At 36.1% G+C, this 27,680-nt stretch overlaps 2 long non-coding RNA genes across 3 annotated transcripts in view; one reads left to right on the top strand and one right to left on the bottom strand.

Moving 5' to 3' along the window:
• LOC116665280 overlaps nt 1-27,680 on the bottom strand; it is a 416,497-nt gene that overhangs the window by 32,844 nt on the left and 355,973 nt on the right. The gene's annotated exons all lie outside the window — the stretch shown is intronic.
• LOC116665283 lies at nt 1,195-26,098 on the top strand. Its single transcript, XR_004321819.1, has 3 exons — nt 1,195-1,206; nt 19,055-19,063; nt 26,024-26,098. It is a non-coding gene; the product is annotated as an uncharacterized LOC116665283 (long non-coding RNA).

The following is a 27,680-nucleotide window of genomic DNA, read 5'->3' as shown; positions in this document are numbered from 1 at the left end:
TTGAAACATAGCTACAATTAAAACTTACAAATATATTGCATTAAAAAGGCAATAAATATACAAATCTCATCATTTCTTAGTTATTTTACTTGACTTTATCATTCTCTATGCTTTGGAGGTTCTTTACATCTGTTGTAGCTGCTGGGTGGATATACTATATAATGATACAATATTCCACATTTTTTTTCCAACTCTGTGTTCAATGACACCATATTCATCCCTTTAAATCAGCCTGGTAGGTATATTTACACCCAAGAAATAAGCATACAGTAAAAATTAAAACTTTTTATTATCTGAGAGCTTTTAACTTTTATTTCTATTTATTAATTTTTACCAAAAAGACACTAGATGATGCTTCCTGCCTTTGCCTAATCACAGTAGAAGAAACTAGTGAGACCTCTAGCTCATCCTCACACATTGATCCCTGAGTATCCTATGTCCAGCCATCGATTGCCAGATGCACAGACTTTGCAACACCTAAAGAGACAAAGCTAGGACCTCATGGAGCTTGATGACTAACAATTAATACGTGTCTTCATAGCTGCTAAAGGGAGTAAAGAAATATAGGATTCACAGGGGAAAAAAAATCTAAGAAAATTAAAATTATTTACCATCATATTTCTTAAACTGAACTTTTTTTTTTTAACAGTTTGGCATTTGTATTTGCCTTTTGAGATTATTTCAAATAAACACTTTTGAAATAAGCTTATTGTAATTGTTAGCATTTTATGTAAGTTGGGTGCCAGGAACTTAACTACATCTTTACACATATAATCTCAGTGAACAACCACAGCAGCCCCATGAGGTCTGATTTGTAATTTTTCCCATTACACAAATACAGATGAAATTTTGCAAGGTTAAGCAACTTGTCAAAGGTTATCAAGCTAGTAAGTGATTAGACCCGAAACACAGACAATCTAGTTTTAAAGATCTTCTTTTCTAACTTTCTAACTTTACTTTATAAAAAAATATTTTTATCTTTCTTAAATATTCTTGAGAAACGTTATTTAAAAGGCTGCAAGGCACCTTGTAAGATGGATATGTTTTAGTTTATATATTTTTGCAAAATGTTATATGTACTAGGTGATATTTATTTATACAGTTGATTAAATGTGATATTTGTGGTTTTTTTAATTTGCTTAAGTATCTTTGGACAGAAATGTAATCTCCAATTATAACATTAACCTTCTGGGAAAAACAAAGTCAGTTTACATCATTTAAATTTTCTGTATCTATTTAGAAATATAATCCATAGTTCAACAAGTGCTTACATATTTTTAAAGGCTTCAAACTATTTATGACAATCTAAATCAAGATGAAATATGAATGTGGCCATAAAATTAAGCAAAAGTATTTAAGCTTCAAATTAACCCCCCATAAGCAAATCTCTATATAATGGAATAAATTACTTTAATTATATTTCACAATTTTAGGCAAGTTTTCAGATTGGAAGAAAGTATTCATCTGAGATATTTTGTGCTACATATTGACATAAATTTTCAGGATCAGTTAATGATTGCTATTCATAAATAGTTAATGAACTCAATTGGATTATTAAGACTAATAAAATAGCATTATAAATTTTAAAATTCTATGACCAATACTTTAAAGTTATAAAAAATATAGTAAGTATCTTTATAAAAGATACTTTTGTATAAACTAATGTATACAAATTGAAAGTGCATGCTTCTACACAAAGCTGCAGTGTCTCTTGTTGAAAATTGTCCAAATGGCCTAACAGACCTTCACTACTTTATTATTTACAGTTTCTTTTCAAAGCAGTAGAATGTAGAGACTTCATCAGATTCACAGAAAGGAAACGGAGGTGTGTTTCTCAACACTTTTCGTCTGAGTCAAGTTGCTACTGTGGCCCACACATGATGGAGATAAATAGTTAAACATTACCATGTCTGGCCTGTTTGATCATCTGTCCCATGATGTAACATGCATTCATGAATTCTAAGTTGCAAACGAGATTTTGCCAGATAGGAGAAAGTGTCACTCAACTTGGTGACAGCAATCAAAAGCTAAGACAGTTTGTATTATTTCCACCATTAAGACACTACAGAGAGAGAGAAGTCATCCCCAGAGAGTTGGCAGCTCCCCCAAAGGAGGTAAACCAAGGATATTGAATCTATCTCGGTACTAACATTGCATGATTCAGTTCAGCAGCAAAGTAGGAACTACAGGAATGCTCCCTTGGAAAACAGAGTTGAGAAAGGCCACAGTACATTGACTTGCCTTTCCTGGAAAAAGCCTACCCTTTGATAACAGCCACAAATCTTGGCTCCACTACTAACTAGTTGTGAAATTTGTGGTGATGGACATGAACTCTAAGTGCTTCTGGTTTTTTTTTTTGTATGTTTTTGACCTCAAGCAATAGACTGCCAGATATGTCTCCAGTGAAGATGAGTTCATTAAGAATCATCAGAGAATTGCAATTCAAGGTCTGCAGACATGACAACTTCCTGCACAGTAGGGAAGGAGAATGCTTTTATAAAGGGGAAAGGGAGTTGGGAGGGCTACAGGAAACAAAGAGTACATAGCTTTTCATTGGCTGAATCCTACCAGGAAAAATGAGTCTTTCTTCTTCCTGTTGGACACTGCTATCATTGCAGGGTGTGAGAGCCCCCCCTTTCGGGTCTCCCCACTCTATTTAATTGAGGTTTCTGTTTATTAACCTTTCTGCAATGTAAAGTTTAGATAATAAAACACAATTCATGAAGCTGTGTGAATGTCGAAGAACCTAATATGTGTAAAGTGCCTGAAAGTAACTGGCACGTGGTAGACATTTACATAGATACTTCCCTTTCCCTCCACCCCACCACTTAGAGCCAGTGTGAAAGCCAGGGCGTGAAAGAAATGGTCATTCAAATGACTTGGGTACTAGATACGGAGCACCAAAAATAAACAAGAATCAGCAAGTATTGCGCAATCAGAATAACCAAAATTTTTAAAAACCAGAGACAGTAGGGGAAGACACACCTCTCTAGACATTGCTGAGAAAATGTTTAGTTAGAGTAGCCAGGGTGAATGACGTATGTGCAACAAATTTGGCTTGAGACTTGTTGAAATTTAGGTGTCGATGAGTGACTGAGACAGAACAAAGAGTTCATTGGGCACATAGGACTGGAACTCAAAAAAAAAAAAAATCTATATAGAATGAAGTAAACTGAATCTCTAGTTTACAAAATCCAAATGAGGGTAGATTAAAGATTTAAATAGGAAAAGTAAAAGTTTAATCATTTTAATAATAACTTTTAATGAGAACAAACATTATAAACTCAGAGTCAGAATAAATTTCTGAACAATGGCAAAAAAACACAACCCAACAGGAAAAAAAATTGATACATTTTACTACATTTAATCTGAAATATCCATGCATCAAAAGTCAAACTGGAAAAGATGTTTGCAAACTATTTAGCATAAAGAATCAGCAAGCACGATAGTTAACAAATTCCTACTTCTCAGTAAGAAATACAAACAGCCTAATAGAAAAGTTCACAGTGGAGGAAATAAAGATAACTGATAAACATATGAAAAGCTGTTCAACCTCACCAGAAATGAGTAAAATGCAAATAAAAACTACTGGAGATGCCATTATATACCCATTGCCCTGGCCAAAATTTAAGTCCCACAATGTCATTGTAAATAAGGTCACAGAGCAAAGAAAATCCCTCTACATTGTTGAGAGCTTGTAAATTCGCACAACCATTTTGGAAAGTAATTTAATATTATCTAATAGTTTCATTACAACAATACACCCTAGAGAAAGTTGTGTGTATGTGTTCATAGAAAAATGTACAATAATGTTCATAGCAGCACTGATTGTAATAGAAAGTCTGAAAACATCTAAATTTGCCTAACAGAAGAACAAAAATCAATGGGGATTTACTGTACAATAAATGAGGAAATGTGAGTCAAAAGATACAAACTTCCAGTTATAAGATAAATAAGTTCTGGGGGTGTAATGTGTAAAATGGTGACTGGTTAACAGTACTGTATTGCGTATTTGAAAGTTGCTAAGAGAGTAGATCTTAAACAGTCTCATCACAAGGAAAGAAATTTGTAACTATGAGAGATAGATGTTAACTAAACTTACTATGGTAATCATTTCATAATAAGAATACAGAGATCAAACCATTATGTTGTACACCCTCAACTTATACAATGTTATATGTCAGGAATATCTTAATAAACTGAGAAAAAAAAGTCTAAAAGGTATTATACTAAGAGAAAGCACAAGTTAGAAGATAGATAGATATATATACACACACATAGTGAAGTCTAATAAAATGTAAAGTTTTAAAACATATAAAACAGTATTATTCATCAATGGAAATACATGTACATAGGAAAAAAATAAGAAGTTGCATGGTAATTATGCAACTAAATGCTGGTAATAGTTGCCCCTGGTATGATATTATTGAGTGAGAATAGTCTTGGGAAAGGAATATAAAGATTTTATTTAATTTGTATAATGATTCTAAATAGGTGCACATTACATACATCTTGATACTTTTCTGAATACATAATTTAATAGTTAATATGAAAAAAATAAAGAGGAAGTAGATAAGACTTTTAAGGTACACTACCTTTAAAAACTATTATAAATAATGAGTCCAGAAGTACATAGCAAAGAAATCTCCCTGATAATGAGCTCATCGTTTAAAAAAAGTCAAACTCGTAGTAACAGAGGAGAAAAGTGGTTACCAAGGGCTCGGGCAGGAGTGGAAACTAGGAAAGATTGGTAAATAGGTATAAACTTTCAGCTATAAGATGAAGAAGTTCTGAGGCTCTGATGGAAAACATGGTGATTATAGCTGATGACATTGTATTGTATCACTGAAATTTGCTAAGAGAGTAGAACATAAATATTTTTACCAAAAAAAGATAAATATGCGAGGTGATGTGTTAATTAACTAGATGCAAAGAATGTATACCCATATCAAATGACCACAGTGGACACTTTACATACCTTAGGATTTTATGTCAATTTTATCTCAATAAAGCTGAGATTAAAAATAAATGAATGAATAAAATGGTCTCCGCACCTACATATTTCATTACAAAGCGTTACTTGATGATTCAAATAAATTACTGAGACACAGATAAACAGAAATTCACACACCCAATATGTACGTTTTTACTTTTATTCAACAGAATTGAGTTGTTTACTTTTAACTCAGAAATAATTCAGAAGTCATACTTTTTAAAATTTATAATGATATAGCATATGTGTACATATACATCAAGATGTATTTAAAATTGGTTTCTACTTTTACCAGTTTATTAGAACATTCTAGAAAACTGCAAATGTTTGGTGATCTGCAGTCTAACCCACATGGATTAAAGAAAGCGGAACTACCCTAGTGGTTCCCTTCTGAAGAGAGTATAACATTTTTCTTTTGTTCTTGTTTGCAAGTTGGAATGCCTGAAAACTGTTTAACATAATATTCTTGCTCAAGTTTGTGGTGTAATTCTCAACCATTTTAAGTGTGGTGTTACTGTGCTGGGTCAAATCCTGTGGGAGAAACAGCACAACAGCAAAGTCCAAAGTTATGACCATAGTCTAAAGAGTGTTGGAGGAGCGATTCCCCTGGTATACTGAATTCATCTCCACAAGGAAAGAGAAGTCTATTTTTATTGGAAGTCAAAAGAAAAATATGGAGAGCAATTCATACAATAATCTTATCTACTTATCTAATTAAGGACTCCAGCTGGCTAGCTTTCCACCTCTACCAATTGTCATCCATAGTCTTATCCATCTAGGTTCCTGAAAGCCCTATATTTTTGTGGGATTTACAGGGTGAGTAATTTCCAAGGTTCATTTCTATGTCTCATCTTGAGTGTTTATAGCAAATTGAGGAGGGGAGAGTCAGAATATCTCTTCTTTTCTTTTTCTATATGCCATCATTGGAAATCTATTTATCTTTTATGCAAATGGCAAAGTACAAACAAAGCAGATGGTCATGGGCTTTTAAATCAATATTTTATCATTGTTTCTTTGATGGTACCCAGATTTTTTTCCTAGAATATTCTTCCCCCTAGGCTAGGTTCTTAGGAAACAATGCACCTGATTAAGAGGCTGTTGGGTCTAACCTCTTCTGAGTATAACCTGAAACTGTCCCCACCCCCTGACCCCCACGAGGAGGTCAGGGAGAGACCTAAGAAGGCCAGGCCACTTCAGATTGGTAGATGGAATTTTAATAAGCAAGGAAATTTACTTTATGAGGCTTGTCTTGGGTGGAGGCAAAATAAATAGATTTCCACATCCACCCTCAAATCTTTAAAGTTTATATAGAGAATTTAACTGGGTTCAGTCACATACACAGTCCAGATGGTCTCAATACCACATTATTATCTCAAGGCTGTGTCCTTGGGCAGCTTTTAGCTCAGGGAAGGCTTTTGGAGTGCACATTCTAAAGTCAGGGAGTGAGTGAGCAGCCTCCGAACGCCCAGGTTCAGCTTCAAGGTCAAACTAGTGGTCACATGTTCTCGATGTGAGAACATCAGAGGCAATATGATGTAATGGTTGAGCCAAAATATGATCTAAAGACAGAAGTGAGTTCTAGTCTCAGCTGGGTAAACACGAGCAATTTATTTAATCTCTCTTAATGCCTTAGTTGTGTTTTTTTTTTCCAAAGGAGATAATCACATTAACCACCCCAGAGAGTTATTGTGTGGGTTAAATAAGAAAACTGTGCAAGGCTTAGCACAGATCCAGGCACAAAACACATTGCAGTTAGTAAGTTCAATCCCAATAATGTGAACTATGTAAATTTAAATTCTCATTTTAAAAAGCATTATATAATGAATTCTTATCAATAAGTCTTTAAAACCAGTGCTTGTATAATCAAAACCTTTTCTCTGTGACTTTTCATAAATGGATGAGCTTATATCGAACCAAAACAGATGCGATACTGAAAGTATACTAGTACAAGTCCAAAGTGCTCAGAGGAAGTTTATTCTTCCAAGACTCATTTCATGAATCACTGGATAAAACACATGTCCCTGTTCCACGATTTCATAATAATTCTTGAAGAAATTCATTATGCTTTGAAGAATACTGATAATTCATTTTAAAACAGGCAAGAAAGATTAGGGAAAAGAAACATGAAACACTTCACATTCCCTAATTTCTTACATTTTACCAGTGTTATTTAAATTAAATTGGCTCTTTTTTAAAATTAAATTGGGTGTTTTCAGTATTTTCTTGTCCTCAGATAAGATTTGAATCCTAATGAAAAAGTCACTACATTTTAAAATGTAATTCATCTTTTTAATTTACAGAGTGTGTTAGAACTTTGAAGAGTTCTGATTGTTAGTCCAGTGATTTATACTATATGACACAGTTGCCTTCTCAAGGTGTGTAGCATATAATCAGTTAATCAGTTTTCTTCTGTTTGTTTGTTCAGTGAAACTTTAATAAGGATAAGGAAAAGTGAAGCAAAGGAGAGAAAGAGAAAAAAAAGAAAGAGGGAGAGAAGTGTGTGTTTGGGGGAGTTGGAAAATCATATTTTCTTGACCTTTCATTTTTTCAACTTGCTGATGGAAAATAGAATGAATTTGATTTATATCCTTGCAGGAGTGCTGATGGTTGTTTTATCTTGGTTTTTATGCACCACTGGACTGGGAGTATCTTGAAGTTAAAGAGGTATCTACACATCCTTGGATCCTTTAATGCCTATCTCAGTGTCTGACATGCCAAAGTCAATGCCAGTTTTTGCTGAACAAATGAATAAATATTGGGTTTTATTTTCTAAGCTTATATCTGTCTAGATACTCACCTGCAGTTAAATTCAACATGTTTTTTGTTTTTTTGCTTTGTTTTGTCTTTTTTTAGCTACAGTGCAAGAGGGGAAGAAGTCATATTTCAGTGAACAAACTGAAATAGGAAAAGCAATGTAGTGCGTAAATCATTATCAGAGAGTATGGGCAACTTTACTATTAGCCTTTTATGGATAATCGGATTTCTGCCCACTGAAGCAAAACCATCGTCAACAAGAAACAGTGAATTGATTAAAGCTTTGTGCTGCTCTGGCTGACTTTCAGCATTCTTGTGTTTTATACAGAACACAGATACATTCTGGAGTGTGTAATACAGGATTACATGATATACAAAGAGGATCAGTACCACAGTCCTTTGTCTCTAGACCAGCAAAGTAATCTACCCCAGATGGTGCTGGAGAAGCCTTCGGTTTTTAACATCCGCTAAAGAACCCATGGCTAAACTCAGGGTAAAACTGAGAAATAAAATTGCAAAATTTGTAGAATAACGTTGGATAATTCTCTGTAAGTTAAATAATATTTGTACTGTTGCTCTATATTTTTTAAAGTACTCTCCCATAGTAGAGTTGAACAGGATGATAAATAAACAGGATCAGAGGGAAAGTTCTGAAAATAAAAATAAAAAACTATCTTTGTGAGAATTTTTACTACACTACTGAAACAGTTTACAATGTATATGTGTGGGTATGCATATATTTTAATCAAAAATTGATTTGCTGTGGGATAGTGTCTTAAACGTTAGGCTTCTCCCAATTTCTAACTTATATATTATTAATAGTTGGGATATTACAACTGTTGTTACTCAGGATATGATTCTGAATATCCTGAATATACCATGGATGTGAGAATAGACTTAAATATTCTGTTATCAATATATACTTGGATATGAAGTTTTCAATTACTTGATATGCTAAGACTTCCAAAGAATCAGGTACTAAAAGTATGAGAAGATTATTCTAGCAGCACTGTGTTAAATAAACCCTGTTGGACTGCGGATGGAAGCATAAACTGTATACAATGTGTCTAGCGGTTTTAAAAATGATAAAAAGATTCTGCAACATTAAGTGTTTTCACCGCATACACACACACACACAAAGCTAAGGGACACAATAAAACTTTTGGAGGTGGTGGATGTATTTATTACCTTGATTATGGTGATGATGCACATATGCCCAAATTGTATACAATATGTGGGTTTTTTAATATATCAATTATATCTCAATAAAACTGAAAAAAGGAATAAAGGCATCCCACAACCCATAGCAAACACCATACTTAAGAGTGTAATATTGAAGACTTTCCTTCCTTTTCTAGTAGTGAAAGAATAAGAATGCTCATTGCTGGAACTTTTCTTTTAATTGAAAGTTCTAGTGAGTTCAGTAAGTCAAGAAAAAGAAATAATAGTATATGTTTTGGAAAATAATTATTGATCCAAATATATAATACTATATTACATAATATACATTATATACATGGTGAAGCAAAATATATGAATAAATTATGAGAATAAGAGATTCTTAGCATGTTGCTGAATACAAAACAAACATGACTGTTATTTTTCTGTTTTCTGTCCAATTCCCACGCTTCTCTGCCTTTCCCTGGCTAGAGGGGAATTGCATTTCCCAGATTTCCTTGTTCCCATTTCCAAACAGCTGTAGTCTATGCAGGTATAGCAAAAGACTGCAAGGCAGAAGGAAAGGGGAAGGCAGGCTATCCCCACTCACCGGCTTTAAGCAGTACCAACAAAAGCCATCCTTGCCACCCCCATTGGTGCATATCTGCTGAACAACCTTGTGCTCCGTAATCCCGGTTCTTGATAGACAGATCCATTATAATTCCAGCTATGGTGTGGTGGACGTGCTTCTGGGGTTCTGATCACACCATCTTTTCCCTTTATTGCCCTAGAGGTGTCAGGGAATTTCTGCTATTTTGTTTTTTTTGAGTTGCTTATTTCTGGGCTATTTCTCTGTTCTTCCATTATACATGTAACCCATTTCTTACATTCAATTATCTCTGTTTGAAATACATGTACTAGTTTCCATTTTCTGACCAGATTCTGACTGATACAGTTTCTGGTACCAACACTCTCAATGAGATTATGGTATTGAAGAATTGATATATTTTGATGATATATTTTCTTGTGAAAATAGGATACTTGTAATGTGTGGCTTTATGTAATTATGATCTATAAATGCTGGGGGTGGAGTGTTAGTTGCCTGCAAGGCTTTAAGATGTCAAGTAGCTGTTCTCCTTGACAGTAGAGATAAAATAATGACCACAAAGTCTGAGAGGGAGGCTGACTCCTTACGACTGCACTTGAGTTTACAGAAGAGGCACTGGATTTTCAGTGCTTAGATTAAGGCATTGTCAGCTGAAGCCCCAGACCTTCTACATAACCTTAAAAAAAAAACCAAAACACTCGTTTTCTCTCATTCACGGATCAGCAACTTTTTTTTTCTGTAAAGGACCAGATAATAAATATTTCAGGATTTGTGGGGACACACAGTCTATGTTACAAAATCTTTTCTCTTCTTTTTTTTTTTAACTCTTTAAACCATTCTTAGCATGGCCTATGGACTTTCAGTTTTCAGATCCCTGTTTTATTAACCTCAGAGAATATGTAGTTTAGGATTATACCAAAAAAATGCATATTTCACAATCAAAACTCAAGTTGAAAACATAGCCTCAACAAGTCACTTTTTTGTTTAATTTAGGACATTAATTTGGAATGAGAGAGACTCTGATCTTTTCCATGGGGTTGTTTTAGATAGGCACTGATGAAACTTAGACGTCTAAATACTTCTAAGCTCCCTTTGCTGGGAGAGATAGCTTCTCTTCTGTCTAAATAGATTAGCCCTTCTATTTTTAAAGCCGCTGTGATGGCTTCACCTAGGAGGGTTGCTTCACAAGGGGCATTCTATTCTCTTCATAATTCACCCAAATGCCCTTTTTATTACTCTCAAGTCCGTAAGTGGTTAAATACCAATATGCCCAAGGAGGAAACCTGCAGACATAGCTTACCAACCAAAGATATATTACAATATATTGCTACTTTATATCAGCTGGAACCAAGGGGCTATGTCTGGGATTGAATTCTAAGAATGTTATATGAGAGAGAGAACAGATTTATTAATATGGGTGTCTTTAATCAAGATTCTTGATTTACTGTGTTACTGTGAGCAGCTGGAAGTGACTCTAACAGGTTATTAGTTTGGTTGATTGATTGAATCATGATTTTAATGGTGGCTTTTATTCAATGAAATTTAGATGACAGAATTCCCCTGGTGTAATTTGTAGGAAGCAATCAAAACAGAGAGATGGGACAGCAGATTGAACTTATTATGTAGAAATGGAACACCCTTTCCTTGACCATAACCACCAGGAGGACCCAGTGGACACTCCATTCCCCAAAACATTTTAAAAATTAAAAAATAACAAGAGAAACAGCATCCATAATATCTCCATGACAGCTCTCCTTCATAGGCTAGGAATGATGGTGAGAGATGCTGCCTTTGAAATGAGCTCCCTGAATTCAATAAAGACGATGGAATTCTGGAGTAAAGGAGTTCTGGTAAGAGTAACTAATCAGGAGAGACAATGTCAGCACCAACATAGCTATAGGCATCATGGGTAAGGTGGAGATTAGAGGATTCTGACATAAAGGAATCCATAAGAGTGGTTTATTTTTTATGGTGAGTCCAGGAATGAAATAGATGGTGAGTTTACTAATGTGCTACTTCATCTACAGGAATATTTGATTTTATTGCCCTTTGCTTTATTGAGCTTCCCAGATAATTACATTTTTTTACAAATTGAAGTTTTGTGGAAATCCAGCAGGGAGAAATTCTATCAGCACCATTTTCCCAGCAGCATTTGCTCACTTCATGTCTCTGTGTCACATTTGGTAATTCTCACAATATTTCAAACTTTTAATTATTAGTATATTTTTATGGTGATCAGTAATCTCTGAATTGACTACCATATTGTGATTGTTTTGGGGCATTGTGAACCACATCCTTATAAGATGGTGAACTTAATCAATAACTGTTGTGTGTTCTGACTTCACCAACTGTCTTGTTTCCCCATCTCTCTCCCTCTCCTCAAGCCTCCCTATTCCCTGAGACACAGTAATATTGAAATCAGACCAATTAGTAACTCTACAATGGCCTCCAAGTGTCCAAGTGAAAAGAAGGCCTGCATGTCTCTCACTTTAAGTCAAAAGCTAGAAATGATTAAGCTTAGTAAGGAAGGCATGTCCAACGCTGAGACAGACCAAAAGCCGGGTCTCCTACGCCACACAGCCAAGTTGTGAACACAAAGGAAAAGTTCTTGAAGAAAGTTAAAAGTGCTGCTCCGGTGAATACATGATGATAAGAAAGTTAAACAGCCTTATTGCTGATACAAAGAAAGTTTTAGGGTCTGAATAGAAGATCAAACCAGCCACAACATCCCTTTAAGCCAAAGCCTAATTCAGAGCAAAGCCTTACCTCTCTTCAATTCTATGAAGGCTGAGAGAGGTGAGAAAATTGCAGAAGAAAAGTTTGAAGCGAGCAGAGGTTGATTAATGAGATTTAAGGAGAGAAGCCACCTCCATGACATTAAAGTGCCAGGTGACGCAGCAAGTGCTATTGCAGAAGATGTGGCAAGTTGTCCAGAAGATCTAGCTCAGATAATTAATAAAGGTGGCTACACTAAACAACAGGTTTTCAATGCAGACAAAACCCTCTATGGGAAGAATATGTCATATAAGACTTTCATAGCTAAAGAGGAGAAGTCAATGCCTGGCTTCAAATTTTCAAAGAACAAGTTGACTCTCTTATTAGGGTCTAATGCAGCTGGTGACTCTAAGTTCACTATCTATCACTTCAAAATCCTAAATCCCTTAAGAATTATATTAAATCTACTCTGCCTGTGCTCTATAAATGGACCAACAAAGTCTGGATGAGACAGCACATCTGCTGACAACATGGTTAACTGAATATTTTAAGCCCACGGTTGAGATCGACTGATCAGAAAAAAGATCTCTTACAAAATACTACTGCTCGTTGACAGTGACTTGGTCACCCAAGAGCTCTGATAGAGACGTAGAATGAGATTAATATTGTTTTCATGCCTTCTCACATAACATCCATTCTGTAGGCTCATGGATCAAGGAGTCATTTAGGCTCTCTAGTTTTACTATTTGAGAAAATACATTTTGTAAGGCTATAGCTGATGTAGATAGTGATTCTATGATGGATCTTGGCAAAGTCAATTGAAAATATTCTGGAAAGGAGTCACCATTGTAGATGCCATGGAGATTATTGATTCATAGCAAGAGGTCACAATACCAACATTAACAGGAGTTTGGAAGAAGTTGATTCCAATCCTCATGGATGACTTTGGAGGAAGTAACCACCGATGTGGTGGAAAGAACAAAAGAACAAGAATAGAAGTGGAGCCTGACTATGTGACTGAGTTGCTACAATCTCATGATAAAACTCGGGCAGATGAGGAGTTGCTTCTTATGGATGATCAAAAAGAGTAGTTTCTTGACATAGAATCTACTTCTGGTGAAGATACTATGAATATTTTTGAAATGACAACAAAGGATTTAGAATATTACATCAATTTTTTTGATAAAGCAGGGGCAGTGTTTGAGAAAACTGATTCCAATTTTGAAAGAAGTTCTTCTGTGGCTAAAATGTTATCAAAGGGCACTGTGTGCTACAGAGAAATTGTTAGTGAAAGGAAGAGTCAATCTATGTGGCAAACTTTACCATTGTTCTATTTTAAGAAATTACCACAGACACCCCAAACTTCAGCACCCACCATTCTGCTCAGTCAGCAGCTATGAACATCAAAGCAAGATCCTCCACCAGCAAAAAGATTGACTCATTGAAGGCTCAGATGATTAGCGTTTTTTAACAATAAAGTATTTTAAAATTAAAGTATGTAGGTTATCTTTTAGATATAATACTATTGAACACTGCATAGATTATAGTAGAGTGTAAACATCATTTTTATATCCACTGGGAAACTAAAACAAATTATGTGCCTCACTTGACTGTGGTATTTGCTTTATTGCAGTGGTCTGGATCTGAACCCACAATATCTCCAAGGTATGCCTGTGTATAATCAAAAATTCCCTAGGCATGGTGAGCAGAAAGCTTATTTGAACTGTCAACATAGGAAGTCATAGCCTCTCATCCAGTTAGTAGTCTTTCTAGAAGGAGAATCCGATGTCTTTGAGGAAGTACTCTTCAATAAGATCATAGAATTGTGATAGGCAGAATAATGTAGCTCCAAAGATGTCTTTGTCCTAATCCCTGAAACCTGTCACTATGTTAGATTATATGGCAAAGCGGAATTAAGACTGTATATGGAATTAAGATTGCTAATGAACTGACCCAAAAATAGGAGGATTTTTTCTACGTTATCCAGATTAATTCATTGCCATTATAAGAATCCTTAAAAGTGGAAAAGGGAGGCTGAAAAAGAGAGTCAGAGAGTCAAAGGGAGATGTAACTAGGAAGACTGGCCAGAGAGACTGAAATGCTGCTGCCTTTGAAGATGCAGGAAGGGAGCCAGGAGCCAAAGAATGTGGGCAGCCTCTGGAGCTGGAAAAGGCAAGGAAACATTTTCCCTTAAAGCTGCCAGAAAGGAACATAGCCCTACCTTGATTTCAGCCTAGTGAGAACTAAATCAGACTTTTAACCTACGGAAATGTAAGATAATAAATGTGTGCTGTTTCAAACCACTGAATTTGTGGGAATTTGTTACATCAACAAGATAGCACTAATATAAGTATATACTGCAACTGTTTCTCCAAGATTTTGCCAAGGGTCTATGAAGCTATTTACATAGAATGGCTACAAACTCAGAAAGAGTAGCAATCAGACTTTAGGGACACTGGCTGAATTATTGCTAATTTGGAGGAATAAAATAGTACTGTAGACCCGAAGGAAGTTAGGTCAGTGATAAATGGAGCTTCAACTTGAGTCCATCTTGTACTGGTCCCAGTTAATCGATGAACACATCCTGTGGTATTCTTGCATGTTAGTTCTATATTTACAGTTGAAATAGCTGGACACAGCACATGGAAAAAAAATCCACAAGCTGGCTTTCTGACTCATGGACTAAGGGCTAAAATGATAGAAAGACCAAGTGAAAGTCCCTAAATTTACTCACCAAAATACTAAACCAAAGGCAATACCACATTTCTGAGTCAATTACAGAGATTACTTTAACCATCAACAACTTGAAAGATGCAAGGGGGATGATTCATATCCTATCCTTGTTTAAATTGCCTGTTTGGCCAATGCAAAAGCTGGATGGATCTATGACTGTGGGTGATTGTTAATGTCATCAAAGAGTGATTCTAATTGCAGCTTTCCTCCAGATGTGTATATCTACTGGAGCAAGTCAACATAGCCAGTGACATGTGGCGTGCAGCTATTAAACTGGCAAATAAACTTTTTTCCATTGGCAAGGCATAGATGAAATAATTGGATTTTTACCTGGCAGGGACATCAATACACCTTTATTGTCTTCCCTCTGGGCTAAGTTAGTTCTCCCGCTTCATGTCATGATATAGTCCACAGGGACTTGAACTGTCTAATGTCCCAAAGCGTAACTTATTGATTCACAACAGTGATGACATTATGACTGAACCTGTGAATAGGAAGTACCAGATACCAGAGGTCAAGATGCCTTCTGTTAAGTATGTCAGAGGGTAGAAGATAAACTCTCTGAAAATTTAATCCTTGGTATATCAGCAAAATTTCTAGAGATTCAGTGGTCTGTGGTATCTATGGATATCTAAAGAAAAAGCAGGTTGCTGCACCCTGTAATTTCTACCAGTTGTTGAAAAGTGCAACATATGGTGGACCTCTGTATAATTAGAAAGCAACATAAACCACATTTATTTAACGCATAAATCAGCTAGTCATGAGCGGGACCCAGAGCAAGACACTGCTCTGCAGCCAATCCAAGCTGTGGTACAATTAGTTTTTCCACTTAAGCCTTGTAATCCAGTAGAATCAATGGTAAAGTATTTGTGGCAAATAAAGATGCTCTAATGGAGCTCCTAGAATCTGTGCAAACCTCAAAAGTTTTGGATAAAGACTATTTTCTCTTGTGTGGATAACTATTCTCTGTGGAGAAGCAGTTATTTTATTTCTACTTAACTCTGGTAAACAGTGAAAGAATGACCAAAGAAAACAGAGTGACTATTATAAATTGGCTTTTTTTTTTTCATAATCAACTAGGTATTAGCTGATCCAGTAAGACATGAGATTAAGTAAATACAGCATCATGTCATTCAGTGGAAGTGATGGGTACAACATTAAGTTTTAATAGGACAGAAAACAAGTATGTCGTTTAAGCAGACAGATCAGATCCCCCTGATGCCTGCAATACACGTGGTTGCCCATTCTTAATGGGAAAATAGATTACATGATTTAGAGTTCTACACTAATCAATAGGCAAAGCTAGTTGATTGTCAGGTTGGCCTGGGACATGGAAAGAACATGATAGGAAGACTGGTGACAAAAATGGCTAGAAATGGACCTCTCAGAGTGGGTATAGAATTTGAAGATAATGTGTTCACCGTGAAAGCCTATCCAACTATCAACAAATCAGGTGGAAAATAGGACTTGTCTTAAGGCCAGTAGTCACTTTTTTCTCTTCAGCTATCACACTTATTCAATGGGTCCATGGACAAACTAGCCATGGGAGTAGGGATGGAGATGAGGAACAGCCTAAAACATGGATGTCCTCTCACCAAGGCTGATCTAGATTCAGTCACTGCTGAAAGCTCAACAAGATAAATAAAGAATGTGAATCCCTGATATGGCTACATTCACTGGCGGGAATCAGCTAACAACACAGGAACATGTAGATTACATTGACTCATTTCTATCCAGGAGAGGGGGAAAAGGGGAGTAACTTTTCTTTACCAGTACTCACACTTTTGGTGGATATATATTTGTCTTCTACATGGATTAGATTCTAAGTTCATCAGTCATTAATTAGTGGAATGCCTTTTGCACCATCATTATAGTGCAAACATCATTGATTTGACCAGAGTTCCTTCCTCATTTCACAGGAAAATAAATCCAGCAATGTGATTAACTATGGAAAATGACGTTACTTAGAGATAGAAATCAAGATGGTGACTTTGAATCTTCCCTTTAGGAGGACAAGTAAAAGCCCCCGTTTGAACAAATGATAGCTTCTCTTTAGATGAAAACATGAACTTGTCTGTGAGTTAAGTTTGTGAAATTATAAGCAAAAATATAAAATATTTCTAAAATTCAGGTGGAAAAAGAGACATGCACTGACTGCCAAAGCAAGGTGGGAAAAGATTTGAATAGGTGCTCTGCCAAAGATGAAATCCAGCTGGCAATGTATATATTTCTATCCTTTAACTATGGGCTTGGACATATGATTTATTTTGGCAATGGAAGAAGATGGAAGACTTGTACATTTTTGCCTGACTTGATTTTTACCATTGTCATGAGAAAAACATACCTAGGTGAGTCCAGTGGTCCAAAGAGGATAAGTAAATACAGGAAGCAGAGATCTCCCCCCACCTATCCTACATCTACCCCGACTCAGGTCCACTCACAAACCTGCAGCAAGAAGCAAAGCCACTTAGCTGAAAATAATATAAATCATCTGACCCTCAGTGACTAACATTTCTGTAAAAATAAATGTTATGGCTACATGCTGCTAAGATATTTTGTTGTTGCTTATTATGCAGAAATAGCTGATTGATACAAATGAATAAATTCTATTGACTAGATAATCAGCAAGTATAAAGTCAGCCAGTGAAGGTCATAGGTAAAGTGATGGTTGAAATCAGTAATCTATCACCACAACAGCAAAGAACTTGCATGCATACTACCATGCACACACAGGTACAAAATAAATACTGACAGACACAAAAGTTGAAAGAAATATTTCCACCAGTAGGCTTTGGAATTCTAGAAGAGGGCTGAGAGACAGAAACAGATATAACTGTACTCTGGAGATTTAATGAACATCTGGACATAAATCAATAACTGCTTTACAGACCAGGTGACGAATGAGGTCATTTTCCCTTCCTTGTCTAGATTCTGAAAGGTCTATGGATTTGAAAGCAAATATGGAGAATGCAATTTTGGCTGGGACATCACTGTTCTCATGATGGGCACCATCAGCAGTGACTGCAGAATGACTTCTAAACTGATTTATGGGCTCTAGTCACCAGGACCCAAAGAAGCCAGATACTGAATAGTAACTATAGTTTATAAACTGTAGAATAAGAAGCCCTTAGGAACTGTCCTGTACAACTAGGGAATGAAGTAAGAGTGTTAGCTTTCTGCTGTAGGGTGTGATTAGGCACAGAAATATATTTTGGGCATACAGTCTTAGCCCATGTTATCATTACCAATGAGATTATTTATTCTTCTGTTGTTCTGACAAACAAGATTAAAGAAATAAATATTTTATAGGTAATTTTTCAATCTCATTTTCATTTATGACCTATTTCTTCCATCTCATAGAAAAAAAAAAAAAAACCAAGCAAAATATCACTCTAACTCCTCGACTTGAAGAGAAAGCTTTTTCCTATGATAAGGGCATGTGAGTGCTCATCAGCTTTACTCAATTAAGATACAACTGTAATAGAAAGCTTTAAATTCCAAGTTTAATACCCAAGCATAACTTATATTGCTAGTAGTTATTTTTTCCTGGTACACATTTCCCTTGTTTTCATGAAAAGGAAATTTGCATTGCAGAGAAGTAAAATAAATTGTCTTTGGAAAAAATGAATCACCCTTTGAAGAAATGTAGTTACTGGTGTGCTCAAAGCAAACTCCATCTGATACACTCCCTTTGTCTCAACCCACATCAGTTATAATTGTTCCCACCAAAGGGTGATGTTTTTTAAAAGTATTATAAAGAAAGGAACATGATCATACATTTTGAAAACCCAAATTAACTATTTAAAGATCTGCAGATTTTCTACATTTTTTTCTTGAAACTTTCACTAGATATAATGCAAATGCATTATTTACTTTCAAAGCAACATCAAAATAGACCACATATGTAATGGATGAACTTAGACGGGATAATTTATATATTGGCTATATGGACTGGAAAATCAAACCAGTGTACCATGTCAGACACAAACAAAAGTGGGCAACTTGATATATATGCCATGTGGTATGAAACAGAGAAGCTTTCTGAAGATGAAGGAAAACGATCATTCAGCTAAGAAATAAAATAAACAGTGAAGAAATGAACAGTTAAGCAACAAAGGGAAGTTCTCAAGTTCAAGCAACTATTCAAGATCTTAAAGTCTCACAAAACCAGGAAAACAAGCTTCCTTTTAAGACATAGAATACAACCCATTAATTACTTATTCTTAATCTTTTCTTGTTATTACTATTATTATTACTTCTTACTCTGTTCAAAGAATAATTTTAGGTTTGTGGGTGAAAAAAATGATGAATAAGGATGAAATATAATAGGAAGACAGGACAAGAACATAACTTTTTGCAATCTGCAGCCAACCATGCTAATAAAATTTGAGAAAGGCAAAGGATTCCAAGGCAGAGTGAAACCATATCTAGCTTAGTGTCAGGAGAGGCATCTTACTGAAAGTAGCATTTGTGGTCATCATGTGCTTGGTTGATGCTACCAAACCAAAATGTAACCCGATACCAATAAAAATTCCAATTCAGAATTATCAGCAAAATCCATTAACAGTAAATGTGTTGCAATCCTCAATTTTTTAAAGCTCTAAGTTATCTGAAGAAAAATAAAAATATCAAATACTTTCAGAGTTAGTTGAAATTTCAAAATTAGTTGCATACGAGGTCCACAAAAGAAATCAAGCCAAATATGCATTTGCAAGTCCTCCTGCCAAGGATTCTAATACACCTCTTCCGATTTCTGTTTTCTAGTTCTATTTCTTCCCATTTTGAATTGTAATGGGGTATGGGAGTTCATGATGAACTGTGTGTTACTATTATCTATCCATTAAATATTTACTGAACAGTTATATTGCCTTTTGTAAGGCAATATGAAATCAAGCCACACTCAGAATACATATATATGTATAAATATATGAAAAAGATACAGAGATATGAGTGTGATGAGTGCAAGTAAGCTATGGCATAGTAAATGAAGACAACATTTTCAAATGGAGTGTTATGAAGAATCTTGAGGATGTATTGCTATTTGAGCTGAACCTAAAAGTATGGATGTATGGATGTGATTTGGTGTACAGAAATCTGGGGAGATGTAGTTGAAAAGACATGTCCGAAAACTGTCTCAGAAATAAGAAAAATCTAGGTACATCATAGAGAACTCCATGGAGGACAGTTGCTGGAACATAAACTGTGTAATGAATAATGAGAATTATTTTTGGAAAATAATATTTGAGCCAAATTATAACGGTAAATGGAGCTTGGGTTAACTCTGGTTTTAGCAGGAATTTACCCTTGGTCTTATTTAGATTTTCTTATAGGAGAGTGACATGAATCTTATAGGAGATTTTGTATCAAGAATTTTCACCTGGAAGAAAGCTGTAAAATTTATTAGAATTGTGACAGACTGAAATTTAGAGACTGGCTGGATGGTTATTGCTATTGTCTGGGTGAGTGATTAAGGAAACAGCAGAAGTGGTGGGAATGAAGAGGAGCATGAAAGGGTCATTCCAGGCAGTTGGCCGGATACACAGTCAAGGACAAGGGAAGGAAGAATACAGTGATGACAGAGATTGCAAGACAAGTATAAAACATGAAGGAATGGCCAGTTCACCCCCTGTTTCTTAGAGCGCCACTTCAAAAGGACCCTGTTTTGATAGTTTGCTCCCCCAGTTCTGCTTTCACCACCAAATGAAGGCCTACAAAGCTTGTAAGCCGCTAAAGTTTTGATGGGAAATCATTGCTGTTTCTCTGCCATTTGTCAGTAGAATTACCGAACATCAGAGCTGAAAGGTGTCTCATCTGTCAATTAGGTGAGTCTCCTATTTTTAGATAACACGAAGGCTCCAAGAAATAATCTCATTCAAGATTACACAAGTAATTATCGTCAACTGTAATGAAAATCTGAGTCTCCAGCCCGGCCAGTTGAGTGTTCCTATTCATCTTTATGTGTCTTGCCTGTAGCCCGCCCCGTTCTGCATCTGGAATGATTGAGGGACCTGTGAAGAGGGAAACAGAAACAGTGTTTGGAAGGGTGATGCCAATGGAGAAAGTCCTTTTAACTACGACAGTCAAGATGCAGCTGATATGCAGATATTAATTTTAAGGATGATCGTCAGTTTCCACCCACTTGATGGAATTGATATAAACATTGATAAATCGACTCTATTTATAAGCTCATATTTTTGGAAGAGGTTATATGCAGGCACACACATTATGTTCATGAGGCGGCTATGTTTCACGGTCCTTTTAATTATCCCCCCAATCATTCTTTAACAAAACTAGGAGCACAGCAGCCATGAGGAGCAAGCCCGTACCACTTGGAAAGAGACGCCATATTTGCAGAGGATCCACAGACCCAGTAGACACGAGGACATGAGTTATAGGTAAGAACAGAACCCTGGAGCACATAAGCTTAAATTACATCCAACAAAGAAAAGTCTGTTTATATAAACTCAAACAATGGTTGGCTCTCATGCAAACTTAGTGGTCTCTGTGTTTGCCAGGATTATTTAGCTTTTTGGATTCTGCCATATCCAAGCTAAACAGAGTGTAGGCCATGGGTAACCCCCTCTCTACTTTGAACAGAAAGGCAGACAGGCTGCCAGAGCACCACATGTAAAGGGGCTAATTGAGGGGGAGGGCTGATTGAGTCATCCGTGCCTAGAGACTTTCTGTACTTAATGAGAGTGCAAACCTACTACATGACTATGCAGCTGAGTCAGAAAGACTTTGCGGTTCACGGTGTCTACAAATGCTACTTCACTCAGAATTCACAAAGGTGAAGTGTTTGTTGAAAGAGGACTCATGTACAAACCCCAAATTAGCTACTAGCAATCAATGAATGGTCTCTTTCGACTCATTCTCCCTTAACCCAGGCTGAGTGTACCTTTTGCAAGAATATGAAAGACCCAGACAAACCAAAATACCCCAGAATCTGACTGCCTTGAGTTTAAATTCTGGGCTTCTGTCATTTACAAGTTTTTTTTCTCTATGATGCCAGGAAAATTACTAAGTTTAGTTTCTTCTTCTGTAAAAGGGGCTACAAGTAAGTATCTTGCAGACTTGGTATAAACATTACATGTAAACCATCTAGCAAAGAGCCTCCTTCACATAGACACTCAGGAAACGGTAGTAAATTATAGCTGCTTTTATCACTCAGGATTTTTATTGCTGCATAGTCCCTAGGCTCTGAAATATTATTTGGTCTTCCATTCACATAATCTATATATAATTGATTAGAATAAATTGTATCCAGAAATGATAATAAATCATCTTATTTTATTTCCTTCTTTCTGGGAGGTAGACATTGTTAAATTACTGGAATTAGACCTACCTTCCTCAGTTATCACAATTTATTATTTTATAATTTGAGAGAAGGTGAATGAGTCCAGATATTGAGAAAGAAAAATAAAGCCACCTGTGGAACTGACAGTAAATTATTCAAATTCATAGATTCATTTAATCCACATTTTTTAAATTTTTTTTTTTATTGAAGTGTAGTTGATTTACAATGCTGTGTTATTTTCTGGTGTACAGCATAGTGATTCAGTTATAATACATATATATATTCTTTTTCATTATAGGTTATTACAGGATATTGAATTTAGTTCCCTGTGCTATACAGTAGGTCCTTGTTGTTTATCTATTTTATATATAGTAGTGTGTATCTGCTAATCTCAATCTTCTAATTTATCCCTCCACCCCTTTCCCCTTTTGTAACCATAAGTTTGTTTTCTATGTCTGTGAGTCTGTTTCTGTTTTGTAAATAAGTTCATTTGTATCATTTTTAGATTTTACATATAAGTGATATCATATGATATTGTCTTTCTCTGTCTGACTTACTTCATGATATGTATGATAATAACTAGGTCCATCCATAGTGCTGCAAATGACATTATTTAATTCTTTTTAATGGCTGAGTGGTATTCCATTGTAGATATATAATACATTTTTTGTTTAATTAAGAGAATTAGAGTTAAATAAAGAGGCCACAGCTCCTGCCTTCAGGAAATCGCACTTTAGCAGTGTAAGCAAAGTTAAACAAATAAACTCTGTGTGTGTGTATGCATGTGTGTGTAAGTGAGAGAGAGAGTGGTGTACAAACTTTTATGAAAATATTCAAAATGAAACAAGTCTCAGTACAGGCACCATTTCTGTAAACCACCCTTGTTAGTATACTATTTTTTAAAGAACTTTGCCTGATAGAATGTTACTATAGAATCTCCAAATAATTAACTGTGCTCACCCAAATTCAACTATTTCTGTTTTATAAAATCTCAGATTATTCATAACTGGGAAACTCAGTGAACAATTAAAGAACATAGTGGAAAATAATTCAAAAATATACAGGGTTAACTGCACACAGATTTACTCAGCAATCAACATAGATATATTACCAGCTTAGTAACCTTGTCTTGTACAACAAAAGATGCTCTTGTTATAACTGTCTTTTCAGGGCACTTGATAGATTTCATCTAATCAAATCCCTCTAGAATCAGTGTCATGGCCCTGCTTCTCTGATTCTCTGAGCCACTAGGAGACCTCGCCATGACTGAAGATTGTTTCTCTGGAATCACGCTGGCGATGCTGGCCACAGTGGCTGCACACTCTACCTCACTTCAGAGGTCTCTAAGGGATTTATTTCTCTGGCTCCTCTAAGCCCTCTAGAGGTCTATTTGTCTATTCCCGGAAGGAAGGATCCTTTTTCCAGTAAAACCTAAGAAAGTCTTTTAGAAAACATGTCTTCCCAAGAAAATCAGTTAACTGTCTGTCATTGGTCCTGTTCACCACTTCAAAACTTCCTGCCCACTGCCCAAAACTGGTAGCCTTAAGTTGTGTTTTACAACCATATACTGGTGGTTGGAATTAGAAATCTTCAAATGCTTTCCTGCCCACTAAAGGTGGGTTACAGATTCTGAAATATAGAAAGTCCTTATTATCTGAGGGTCATTTGTAGTGGGGAAAACTATGTAAATTATTTAAAATAAGGATAAATTAATACATTTTTAAGAATCAAGTGACAATATCTTTAACATGTAACCAAATTTAGATGATGTTTGATTTTATATTCAATAACATTCAAAATGTAACTGAAATTCTACCCAGTCCCTACAATGGAGAACATTTTTTAAAAAAATCAATCATATGTTCTATGAAAGCTCTCAATGACAACTTCATTCTTCATTTTATATTCGATCTTTACAATAGGATTATAAAGAGTACAAAAATATTTTAGACCTTTAACAATTTCCCCAAGGGCTTCTGTTAATCATTTGATAATCAAATCATTCTCTTTAGAAGCATCAATCTTATCATTATCCTTGCTATTTTCTCTTCATCAGTATTAAGTAGCCTAACTCTGCTAATTCTAATTTGTCAATGATTTGCCTGTGGTTTGATCAACTCTCTAACACAGTACTGGAAAATTAGCTTCTTCATCTTAACTGATGTTCATGCTATTTGCATTGTATTATTTAGTATTAACAACATCCAGAAATCAGTAGATGATAAGTAGCGCAGAGTGTTAGTTATCAATTGGGAAATTACTTTTATAAAGGGTCAGTTTGTTTGAAAATATGTTCCTATTATAAAGCCCTTTCACCTCATTAATTATAACTTTTCTAATTCATAGGACACAGATAATGAATATTCAGGTAATGTAGACCCTTATGCTATTTTTGCATTGTTCTTCACAATTATCAGCCCAACATTTTGTCCACAATTGGTCTAGGGGATTGTCTACATATCACCTCACAAAAACAAAAGTTGCTTAGGTGCTCAAATTCTTATTAAGGGAGTGTGCCAGCCATGAGAACTTGTCAAACCATTTCGTGACCCTCACAATTCTGACCCAAAGGCATGCAAATTATTGTTAATATTGTAATTGTTTCAGGAGTGGAGGTGCCCAGTTCAAACCTCTTGACTTTGAGGAACATCTAACTATGAAGAATTGAGTTTTAGGTATTGTTAACCAAGTAACCACCTGGTTTACCTGGGTAGAAATGTAATCAGAGTGGAAATACCCACTTGGCACAGACCAGTCCAAGGGACTCCATTTGGTTCAGAGAGAACTCTCTCTATCTAAGAGTCCAGAGCTCTGGTCCTAGCCCTAGCTCTTCCTCTATGGATAGAACTTCATAAAATCCTCTGTGACCCCCATTATTTCAGTTTCTGTATTTGTCAAATTGGATAATAATCTGTTCCCTCCTAATCCCTGTAATAGACTGAATAATGACCCCCTGCAGATGTCCATGCCTTAAATCCCCCAGAAACTGTGATTATGTGACATGCTGAAAGGGATGTTGTAGATGTGATTAAGGATTTGGGATCTGGAGATGATCCTGGATTATCCAACTGGGTCCAATGTGAGCACAAGGGTCCTTATAAGGGAGGCAGGGGCAGCAGAGTGATCAGCAGGAGATGAGAGCATGGAAGCAAGAGGTTGAAGTGATGTGAAAAAGGGGTCACAAGCCAAGGAAAGCAGGTGGCCTCTAGAAACTGAAAAGAGTAAAGAAACGGATGCACTCCTGAAGCTTCCAAATGGAACACAGCCCTGCTGATGTCTTGATTTTAGACTTCTAACCTCCAGAATTATGAGAAAAATAAATTTATATTGTTTTAAGCCATCAAGTTTTTGGTGATTTGCCTAGTAGCAATAGGAAATTAATACAATGTCTAAAGGACTCTGAAGATCAAAGAACAGTTAAGAATGAGATCCCTCAGTAAAGTCAAAAGAAGCGTTTCAAAGCAAGATGATATGGTAGGTCATTTACTCTGCCCACAGATAATTAGAAAAAATTCCATAAATTATAAGCACTTACGAACCAGGATTGGATTGTTGCTTGGGTTTTATGTGCATTAAAATAAGTGGAGAAAGTGTAATTTGAGGTGGCACTGTTGACTAAAATACACAACCTAAAAGCTGAGAATCATGTTTTATTTGGCCAACTTTCTGAGGACTTCAAGCCTGGGAGACAACCTCTCATATAGTTAGGAACTGCTCTGCACAGGTAAGGGAGGAGCCAGAATATATAGGAATTTTTGCAACAAAGACCAGGTAGTTGGAACATCAAAATATTACTGTTAGTTAGAGAAAACCAGATATCCCAAGTTAAGGAATTTAGCACTTTTCTAGGTATGAGAAGATGCACAAGTCAGGTCTTATTGAAATCATTCCTTTGATATGAATCTGTCTAGGATCAGTATCCTGTGTTTCCCATCCCAAGTTCCCTCGAGGTGCACTGTTGAGGGTGGCAGGCATCCTGTTTCCATCCTGGACATCCTATTCCATTCTGAGTTCCCTTCTGGTTCACTGTCTGGGGCGGCTGTAATGACTGATGGTTTAATGGCTGCAACATCCTTTGTTTACTGATTTGGCAGGCAATATTTTTCATTCACAGCATGAATGTCTCAGCTTTCTTGATTATGCCACAAGGGCCTCCAGGTTCAGTCTGTCTTATCCCTCTTCTGACCATCAATCATCAACTCTGCTGTCCCATTTGACCTTCTGCATTTTCCTCTTTTTGCTCTTCTACTCTCACACCTCTTCCTGCTTTATAAAAATGGAGGCTGTGGCACTTTGTCAGAGAGGAAAACAATCACTAAAAAGAACCTGAAATTGTAACATCAAGGTCAATTTTCTCAGCATTTAAGCAGCTAGTCCCAGGTGCAGAAAGAAAGAAAGAAAGAATAGAGTGAGAGTAAGGAAGGGGTAGCTGGAAACATACCATAAATATTCAGACTCCAACTTGGGAGTCAACAAAAGTCATCTCCCAGGTTATTCATTTGCTGGTTATCATTTCTTTGGTTACAAAGAAACTGCTTCTAAAGCCAACTCATCTAATGTTTGAAAGTTTAAATGCGATGTAGAAACATTTACAGGGACAGGAATTACTTTGAGTATTGTGTATAGTCCTTGGACTTACTAAGTGTGATACTGTGATTTATAATGAGAAATATGTATTTGGTCTTCATCCCATTCCTAGCACAGAACTCCTAAACTATTGGGATTTCCCGAGTGTTGAGAGCAATCAATTGTCTTTTGTTATGTTAATGAAGTGACTTTTGGAAAGCTTTCTGAGAGAACCTAAGGGTGAGGGCTGGTTACAAGTACAGCCAAAATTGTGATTAGAGTTTGGAAATTTCAGTCTCACTCCTCGCCTTCAATCTCTAGGGAGTGGAGTGAGACTGAAGATTATATTTAATCACCAAAGGCCAATGACTTAATCAACCATGCCTATGCAGTGAAGCCTCCATAAAACCCCAGAAGGACAGGGTCTGGATAACTTCCAGGCTGGTGAACATGTGGAGATTCAGGGAGAGTGGCAGTGCCCATAATGAGAATGGAAGCTTCAAGCCCCTTCCCTGTATTGCTTCTTCTGGCTGTTCATCTATATTCCTTATCATATCCTTTAACAAACCGATATGTGTATGTGTTTCCCTGAGTTCTATAAGCAGTTCCAGCAAATAAATCCCAGAGGGAGGAAGTTATGGGAACCTCCAGTTTGTTGTCAAGTCAGACAGAAGTTGTGGGTAATCTGGTGTCTACTGAAAAAAAAAAAAATGCACAACCTAAAAATTAAGTGTTATGTTTTATTTGGTGGACATTTCTGAGGACTTACAAGCCTAGGATTCTGACTCTCAGATTGCTCCAAGAGACAAGACTGCTCCAAAGAGGCAGGGCAGGAGTCAGGCTATATAAGAGTTTTC

Source organism: Camelus ferus, chromosome 8, assembly GCF_009834535.1.
Source record: "Camelus ferus isolate YT-003-E chromosome 8, BCGSAC_Cfer_1.0, whole genome shotgun sequence".
NCBI lineage: Eukaryota > Metazoa > Chordata > Mammalia > Artiodactyla > Camelidae > Camelus > Camelus ferus.
The sequence above is the reverse complement of the archived record's forward strand: the minus strand, read 5'-3'. Positions and strand labels throughout refer to the sequence as shown.